This window comes from Lygodium microphyllum, chromosome 6, assembly GCF_053477565.2.
Source record: "Lygodium microphyllum isolate KBCC chromosome 6, Lygodium_microphyllum_v1.1.10, whole genome shotgun sequence".
Taxonomy (NCBI): Eukaryota; Viridiplantae; Streptophyta; class Polypodiopsida; order Schizaeales; family Lygodiaceae; genus Lygodium; species Lygodium microphyllum.
This window is the reverse complement of record NC_141140.1, coordinates 1,508,951-1,519,062: the sequence shown is the minus strand read 5'-3', so window position 1 is coordinate 1,519,062 and position 10,112 is coordinate 1,508,951. Positions and strand designations below refer to the sequence as shown.

Here is a 10,112-nt window from a genome sequence, read left to right as displayed (position 1 = left end):
CTAAGAAGCATAGGATTGAACAATACTAAAACAAAGTACCTGGCCTTGAAAAGTTGTGAGCATCCCAAACAAAGAAACTATGATCGACATATACAACAGCTGGAAAAACCAAAACATCTTGTGTAAGAATAGTGATTGAAGAGAAACCTTACCAATGTATTATCAAAACTGAAGCACTTTATGCCTAGCAGCTTTAAGATTATTCTCAGTGTACGGACTCACTAATGTTATCTCAAAATAAAACTTACTAAGCTTGTGCGATGTTGCAAATCGTCAAGCAACAGCATCAAGATATGAGATCCCATTTACATTATGTGCGGCAAGGTAGGAGCATGTGTTTGTATCTGTCAAGTCATGGAATTCAAATGGTCAAGGAAAAGTTGCAGCAAGTGCAAGAGACTCAAGCATGAAAATCCACAAAATACCATCATTGCATGCACAAGCAATGTCCAAACTTGAAATGGCTAAACCATGGTCTTGCCAAACCTGCAACGAGCAACTGAAACTATTGTTGATGTCTGCAGCAGATAGGAAACCACAAAGAAATCCTTGCTTGCATCAGAGGATACCTTAAGATTAACCCATTTTTTCAATGCAAGTCCATGATGTAGAAGGCACTGTATTCTTGTTGAACATCATATGTTAGGAGAGAACTGCACACATGAAATGCCATATTAGTGCAATTTCGGCTCAGCTAGGCAAGACCCATCAGTTACATCCCAAATACAAAGCAACTGGTTGATGCCCAGACTAAAACAACAAAAAACCACCCAGCTTAGTGCTAGGAAACCTCTAGCCCTATAATTCTCTACATAAGGACTTTTCAACTAACTATTGGTGGGGGACCGAAATCGCTATCATTTTGTAGATGATATATACCTCTCCAGAAGTAACAAGTTAGCCTGCATCAGGTGAATAAGCAACACATGCCAATGCTTTTGGAGTCATTGTAACATCGCCCTTTGCAAGGTTGCAAGCCCATTTGCATTGCCAGTTGTGAGCCCAATAGCCTTTTTCAATTGAAGTTGAAAATCAAGAACGCGTCATTGATATAAAAAACTTAGTAAAATCATTTTAGGGAAGAAAACACAAGCTTGTGCCACTTCTTTGGGTCTTCTAGTTGAGTTATCAGAATACACAAGTTTGGGATTTGACAACCTCAGTATACGACAAGTCAGGATTGATAAATATAACATCACCATTGAAATATGGAAGTTTGTCTGCACACACACCAATACATTTCAAGTGCTTCTCGTTCGTTTAGCTTCATTCTCTCACTGAATACATACATTCTTATGTGCCAAGAATTCCTTAATTGTCTAGATTCTCTGTGTACATGGCTTCAAATGTGTACATATGCCTAATTAGAATATCAATAATGGCAATCGATGCTACCTTTTCAAAGGATTCAGGGCGCATGAGGAGTCTATCTGGAAATAGCTGTGACCGCAAAGGAGCAGCTCGTTGTGCCATAGCAATTCAGAAAAGAAACAAACAAGGCTTTCTTCTCACTGTTGCAAAACTGATTGCAAGGAAAGATGGAGGAGGCATGCTCATCGTAGGTGGAAGAGGTCGTCGACTGCACTGAGACACAGTTCTGATCGGAATCTGCGCGGCAGGACAAAAATGGTGTAGTAATAGGCATGCTCACCGTAGGTGGAAGAGGTCGTCGATTGCAGGAGGCATGCTCAACCTACCGTAGGTGGAAGAGATCGTCGATTGTTGCAGTGAGACAGTTCTGATCGGAATCCGCGCGGCAGGACAAAAATGGTGGCAGCAGCAGTAGCATTGCCCTACCTGACGAAAGGAAAAATGGCGTGATGCTAACCATGGTTCAAAACCAAACCCATAGATAAGTTAACCGAATTCGCTCAAGGGTGTGTGGTAGCCATGGAAAGGGATAACGATTAAGGCCACTAAAGCCATTATTGCAACATTAAGGACATCCTAACACATGGCCACTCTTCTTGTGCATGCAAGAGAGCTTATTGGAAAACGAGAATTTGGGGTGGTTTTTGGTGAGAATGACCAAAATAGAAAGAAGAAGTTAGTAAGTGAGAAGACAACTATGGAGTTAGATTATGTAGCGGTCACTCTATTATAGTGTCCTGCCTTCTAATCTAAGTTGGTTGTCCAACATAAGTGTGTGGGTTGGATTTCTTTCCTTGATATGCATGTCTAGTTGGATGGTGTAGTGCATGCTCTTACAGAAGTACTAGGGCATATTTTCTATGTGCCTACTATGGCCTCCTCCTATGGTACTCTTAGACCATAAAGAAAAAATTGAATTCTTTGGGAGAGGCATCAAGAGCCATCAAAATGTATGGAGGTGTTTCACCCTCATGGGCTTGAAGTGGCTTTGAACATTAAATTTAAATATTTTCCAAATGCATGTTACATCTATAGAATTGGGAGGGCATTATGCTAAGGATGATCGTTGAGGCTATTGAAATCTTTTGCCATAGTTTAAAACTTGAATATACAAAATTTAGGAGAGTACCTGAGAAAGCATGAATCATGAAAAAAGCAAGAGAGAGTACTTGACACAAGATTGGGCACAATGCCTCCTCTAAAACCCTAAGAGGTCCTCTAGTAGTCAATCAAAGAGTCCCCACACAACATTATCCAATCTTTCCTTGGGAAACAATGAGCTTAGTTGGACACATGAATTTTGGTTCTACTTCACAAGGACATCATATGTGATGGTAATCCCTTACATCAAATTTCTTCAAGACAAACAAAGTTTTAGCCCTTTTAATCCAAAACAGAAATTGAATAGGATGTGTACATGCACCCCATGACAATAATTTTAGGCGCCTGATATTTAAAAAGGCCAATAATGGATTATATTTTGGAGTTTTTTCTTTTTAGTAGAAATATACATGTTTCTAAAAATTTGCATTGAATTCATTTTAGCTTAGTCTAGTATAATATTTTGTTAGATGTAAATACTACTCGGGTCCTCTTCTTTAGACTTCAAACATAGTAATCCGTAGTTTTTTAAAATAATAAACCTTATATTAATAATAATCCAATAAGTTTACATTGGTTGAACTCTTACGTTGCAATGTGAATACTAAGAATATTGATTTAAAACTAAATTTTACTTATTATTTTTTATAACTTCCAATAGACTATTAAGTTTATATGTTTATATTAGATAGGTTTTGTTTTTTCATGTCCTTAATGGATCCCAAATAACTTTCCTCACTATATTATTGTTGATAGAGATAGATTGTGATCCTTTGAATTCTCATAGGCAAGCAGGCTATTGGTTTGGTAGACATGGTTTAAGCAGCTATTAATGACAAAAGGCTTGAAGAAATCCTTGACACATCTGCTGGAGAGTGGCCGCTCCTTGAAACTTCGGAATAAACAAACTTGGTTGTGAAATGTGCAAAACCAAGATGAAGAGACCATGTCTTTTATTTTTGCCTCCGCTCCATCTCCTCCTTCCCCTCCCTATCTCTCACACCAAACTCAAGTAAATACACAATAAGGGCTTATGCCCCTTACATACAATGTGGGTGAGGAGCCACCTAAATACGAGGTGGATGACAAGACATTTACACATATGCAAGTCTATTTATGAGCTTTCCTTTAGTTTTTCCTCTTAGAACTAGACATAATAGCGCATGGGAAGGTATTTGGCCTATATTCCTTAAATGATTGGTATAAATCTAACAAAGTGTGGTACGGAATTTTTATCCTCTTTGGGCAGCTGATATTCCCCATATGGCTTGAAAAAAAATCGTACTCTTTCTATAAGGGTTGTAATTGGACTTTGTGTAGCACATGCTATGGTAGGGTGGTTGCTTGATAGGGCATCCCTCAAACCCAAATCCAAAGGACCAAGTTTTATTCAAGTGAAAAAGTCCAAATTCCAAAAATATATAAAAAAGTAAAGTTCATCTTTTGCATCCCTAAGGTAGACAATCATTTTGGAAACTAGTCTTGTAATCTCAAGTAACAATAATAGAATGAAAAGCAATAAATAGCTAGCTCAGAATCCTTATGTGATCAACCATAAGTTGCAGGAGTTGATATGGTATCTTCTCTCTATTTTCAATTCTACTCAACCATCTATTTGTCTAAATTCACCATATAACACATAAGCATTGCCTCTAGCATATCAAGGCACAAGCATTTTATATGTTTCACCTCAATTTACATTGAAGAAAAATGTTGAATTGAAGTACCATATCGACCTATGTTAAAATTTAATTTAGGTTCGGGCCTCCCTTCCTCTCTCACCTTGGCATTTTATAAAGAAACACAATTAAATTAACATAGTCCCTGATATTGTTGCACTAGCATATATTAGAATATGCTTGTGAACACTCACCAATTATCTAGGTTTTTGGAAATATGAATACCAATTCATGACCAATATATGGTAACTAGTTTTTTCTAGATATGATTGGATGAAAATGTGAATGTGTGTGGATGGTCAATTAGGAATAGCTTGTCTTTGATTGAACAAGCAAACTATTAATATATAGATATGACAACTAGAATGTATCCATAACTAGATACTATGTGTTGGAGAGAGAGAGAGAGAGCGAGAGAGAGAGAGAGAGAGAGAGAGAGAGAGAGAGAGAGAGAGAGAGAGAGAGAGAGAGAGTTTGCAAGACATCCATTGGAGGATTTTTTTGCTCATCATTAGTCATCTAGTGGAGTGACTGATGCAACCAAAAGCCTCTATTCCTCCTCTCCTTTAGTCCTTCTTGATGGTTGCAATTATGGCTACATATATAGCAGCCTCCAATTTCCGCGCATGAGAAAGTAGTGAGAATGACGGTGTAGATACCACTATTTAGTCTCAAACCTTGGGTGAATAATTCTTCAAAGCATTCTTTGAAAAGCTCACTCATCCCATGCTAAGGACACTTCATGGTTTTTGGAAAAAGGAATGGAATTGTTAATTTGTGATGAAAGTCCAAAGGCATATCTGCCATCTTATCCTAGGTCTCGACCCATTTTGCAACTTCTAGGACCACTTGCCATGCATACACAAGTATTTTCAGTACTTTGAGACTTTGAATACTTATTCTTTGGCTCAAACAAGAGAACATTTGCCTAGTAGAAGACATCTAAGTTAAGTTTCTTCATCTTCACTTTCACAAGCCATGCTTTAATGAATTGCCCATGCATGTGAGGACTCTATTCTCTTTGAACATGCCAAAAAAAAAAACACATGTGCTTTTCGTGCAAGTCTAGGAACTCTTGCTCCAATTCTTAAAATACCTAAACCCTTGCTCCAATTCCACTACTTTGAAGATTGGCTCCCTTAGCCACTTTTCTAACTCTTTCAATCCTAGGCAAATAAACTTGTTTTTTCTCACACTAGTCACCACCCTAGAGAGTTTTGAAAAAATTTCATACATTTTCATCAATACATCTACTAATTACTTCTCTACTTGCACAATGTTGGAGTTATTGCTGCCAAATAATTGGGAGACCAAGTGTTTTCTTTTTGGTATAGGAAGTGTGTTGGTTACTCCATGTTGCACTTTCAAATCCAAATTCCTAAGCAACAGGTTGGTGATTATGGCAAAGAGTAGTGGGGCGATGGGACACCCTTTCCCATCAACCTCTTTACCTCAGATGGATTTAAGCATAGACCATTTACAAATACATCCTAAAGAGATTGAAATATCTCTACAAAAATACCATGAATCCTCTTCCATCATCTATGGTAGTGATGAGCTTTTGCTGCTTCTTTTGCTCCATCAATTTATAAAATTAATTACTTGGAGCCTCACCCATAAGATACCATTGCCCTTCAACTAAATTTTTGCAACTTCAACTTTATGTTTTTGCAGATCCTCAATTGAATGCTCCACTTCTTTGAGAATTTGATAAAACATCCCATCATCAAAACACTTAGTAAGAGCCATAATAATATACTCCCTACATTTTACTAACATACAACCCTCTTTGAAATCTATCTTGATCTTTGTCATACATCTTGGCAATGCCAATGATAATAGCTATGGATCTCATCTAGTTCTAGATTGGGTTAGCCATTGGATTGTTGGTTTGTTTCCAAGAATCCTTCAATTATGGTTTGAATCCTTCCCTTTCTAGAGAGGAGGTTCTGAACCTAAATAGAGACTGGCTTCCATCTCTTTCTCCAACTAAATTGATCCTTCTTAGATGGACTTCCTAGGCACCTCACATTCCAAGAGATCATAGAGAGCCAACTAATCAACATTGTATCTTTGTTTGAGCCTCCATAATCCTGAATAGAAAAATATTCTTGTCAACGAAACATTTTCAAGTAAGCTGTTAAAGGGAAAGGCTTTCCTTCTCACCTCCATTAAATGCCAAAGACTTTGGTGGTTGAATTTCTTTATTTCCATCTTACTTTAACTTTGGCATCTCTAGGATTGATTGTTAATTGGGTTCCTCCTTTTGAGGGTTGTTTGCTTTCATAGATTTAGCCTTCTCAATCTATGAGGTTTTTACTTTTTTCTTCTTTTGTGACTATGTTGCATGAGGTTCTTCCTTATCTTCAATATTTTCTCCTTGGGTACTTCTTAGCTCCATGCCTTTTTGGACATTCCTTTGCAAAGCACCCACGTTCTTTGCATATGAAGCATGTAACCAAGAAGAAAGAGAATTCTACATTGATCAGCAACTCAATCCCATTAGAATCATAAAGCTAGAGCATCTCAAGGATCTTCTTCTTCTTATCCCAAATTATGAAAGGCCGCTTGCTCCACTAGCTGATGTTGTTTGTAAGAACATAGAGCCCTCTACCTAAAGCTTCTACTAGCACATTAACTTCTCCATCTAGCAAGGGAGGAAGTCCATGAAAACTAGCCCATATTGGGGATTCAATTTGCAATACCTCCTTAGGAATAAAATCGGCATTGCGTGAGACCAAGTAAACAAGGTTCCCTTTCAGCCAAAAAACTGAACCCAAAACCTAATTTATTTTTTCTTTAGATGAAAGCAAGACCAAAAAGAAACCTATTGACAAGCACAACAATGTCGGCACTAGTTTGACCCAAAGGTGAACCAAAACCATCTAGCAAACTCATCCTCAAGGGGGACCTTCCCTTAAAATACATGTACATGTCATATAGAGAATACTTAGCATAGCTTTACCGAATGCATGGCAACAAGAATACTACTCATGCACACATCACTTGCTTTCCAAACTCCATGGTGACTCTCTTCTTCTCACTGAAAGATTTCTAGTCATCCCACACCTTATTCTCTAGCTCTTCCATGTTCCTGCTAGCAATGACAACATTAGCATAATCCATCTCCATCCTATTATATTTCTTCTATTGCTTTATGTTTGTGTCTATGTTCCATTATCTCTTACTCCTCACGCACCCCCCTAAACATGCTACATGCATGAAAGAGGGATTGTATAAGTCACATGTCAGTAGGAAATGTTGGTGTTAGTGCACTTAATAATAGCTGCCCTAGTTAATAGACTATGTGTCATGATCATCTACTAAGAACTCCCCTTTTCAGGTTTCCACATGCTCATGAGGTTTGATGCCATTCATTTAAGGAAAAAGCTATTACAATTTCAAGAGTTTCTATTTAGCTAATGGATGGGTGTGCTTCTAGTTTGTAAGGGGCTCAAATAACTTTTGATAACTGTTTGTGATGTATTGATGCTAGGTATATTCCATACTTGGAAGGGAATTTTAGGGTAATTTCAAGATTTAGAGCCATGTCATTGAGTTGAATTGAATGAGACTCTTCTTTGTTTTAATGTGACAATGAAATATTTTGGATACATACAAACATATACATTATAAGTGTATCCACATTGTCTTATTTGAGATTGTCTACATGGTTGATGGTTAAGCCTATCGATTGTGGTGTGTATTACTTAGCATGACTACGTTGGATATTATATACAAAACAAATTTGGTTTAATGTGCATAAACATTATACTATTCATAGCTTCATAAAAATTTCGAGTAAACATGGCTATATTAGGCACTATATACAAATTCATCTCACTTTACCATATAGAGACTTATTTTACTAGGTATAACTTCACATTTATCTAGTAAAATGAAAAACCTAGTTCCAATTTTAAAAACCCTAGTTACCAACTAGAAAAATTTCAGCATTTACTAGATACAAGTCTATTTACCATCTAGTTAAAGTTCCTTGTGTTCGAAGCGACTGAGCAAGAAAATAGTTGACACTCTGGTTTATGTTCTTTTGTGTATCAGAGTGTAGCAATGCTACAGCAAAGTGCTTGATTTAAGTTGGTAGATACATCCTAGCTCTGTTGGTCCTACCCAATGCTGGAGGTACAACTAAGTAAACACAGCAACAGGCACTCCTTGCTACCATCTTGAAATCTAGTCTGTATTTGATCCTTTGGCTCAAATATATACACAATACTAAATTAATACCTGTTACATGCCAAATTGGTACAATGCCTATAGATTTTTGGTTCAGACTGCGATCCAAATCAAGATTGAATGTGGAACTCCTTTTATTCCTTTAAACTACAGAGATTTGCAGATCTACAGGGTCTCAAATCTTGATTGATGACAATCCTCGATATGCTGTGGGCTGTGCTTCACATGGCATTGAAGTGCTTCTCTTCGATTACAATAATAGTTACCCTTGGAGCAAAACTGCAGATGGGCCTGTTCATCCTCTTATAACTAGAGTTCAAGCTTGACAAGAAATTGAAAATAGCTTGTTTGCTCACGTCTATGAGAGGAACTAAAAAGAATTTTTGTCAAGGAGGAGCTGAAGCTGATGCTAAGGGGTGCAGAGTTGAGGGGAGCCATTTGAGGCCTGCAACAAGTGGAGTGAAGGACTTCAGTTTTTGAGCAGCCAGTTTATAAATCAGATTTGTTTCCTTTATGAAGCTGAAGCTATTGATGTTGAACAAGTTGATTATAGGGCCATTATTTGAAATTGAGGTGACCTTCTTTCAAATTGAATCGTGATCTTGCTTGATTGATCTTCTATCCTGAAATTAGTCAAGGTCCTCTGTGGTCGCGACTTTGCTTTCGAAAACCCTTCGACACTGCCTGTGTTGCCAACAGGAAAATGTGCAAACAAGAAGACCCGACCATGGAAGCAGATTTTGAGAGGGCAACAGTCCATGCTACCCTTCACAAGAAAGGCATGAATCGCCAATTTTCGGTGATTCACTATCAAGGTAAAGGCTTCAAAACCTTGATTGATTGTGGCAGTGTGCATTCCTTTATCTCACCAGCTTATGCAAGAAGATTAGGAATAGCCACAATAGAAGCACCTACCTTGCTTGTGGAATTAGCAAATGGTCATGCGGTCAGTTGTACCATGCAAACTGCTAAGGTGGAATTCTTTCTGGGAGGAAAGTCGACTTTGGTCAGACTCAGGGTCATGAACCTAGGTATTCATGAGTGTTTGCTGAGAATGGATTGGCTTAAACCTAATGACGCCCACATTCATTGTGGAAAGGGTCAAGTTTTCTTTTGAAACTCCGAAGGGGAATTGGTCAAACTCAAGAAGAGACTGGAAAGCCGAAAATTCAATTGGCCAAAGCATCTCGGATTATAAAGGGAGTTAGAAAGGGACTACCTGTCTACTTGATTAAGCTTAATAAGATAGATCGCAATTAGGAGTCTAGTGAAGAACCTTCATGGCTAAAGGAGTACGTAGACGTATTTCCCGAAGAGCTAACAGAACTTCCACCTCAAAGGAAAGTTGATCATGAGATCAAGCTAGTACCGAGAGCTGCACCAATTGCAAAGAGGCCTTATAGAATGTCCATCCCGGAAGTGATTGAGCTGAAGGAGCAACTCAAGCAACTGTTAGATCAAGGCTACATCCATCCTAGCAATTTGCCATGGGGAGCTCCAGTGCTATTCTAGAAGAAGAAAGATGGAACGCTTCGGTTGTGTATTGATTACAGAGGGTTGAATCAATCAACCATTAAGAACAAGTGCCCTATTCCAAGAATAGATGAACTTCTTGACCATCTTCAGGGTGCAAAGATCTTCTCCAAGATTGATCTTAGGTCTGGATACTATTAGATATAAGGATCAAGGAAGAAGATATCCCAAACACGGCATTCAACACAAGATATGGATACTTTGAGTTCCTAGTCATGTCATTCGGGCTTA

The 10,112-nt window shown here is 38.0% G+C and overlaps 1 long non-coding RNA gene across 1 annotated transcript; it reads right to left on the bottom strand.

Moving 5' to 3' along the window:
• Positions 1-248: 248 nt before the first annotated feature.
• On the bottom strand, positions 249-1,811 carry LOC148034228 (uncharacterized). Its single transcript, XR_015691190.1, has 6 exons — positions 1,698-1,811; positions 1,396-1,579; positions 880-1,010; positions 570-653; positions 426-486; positions 249-344 (listed from the first exon to the last, which is right to left on the bottom strand). It is a non-coding gene; the product is annotated as an uncharacterized LOC148034228 (long non-coding RNA).
• Positions 1,812-10,112: the final 8,301 nt, after the last annotated feature.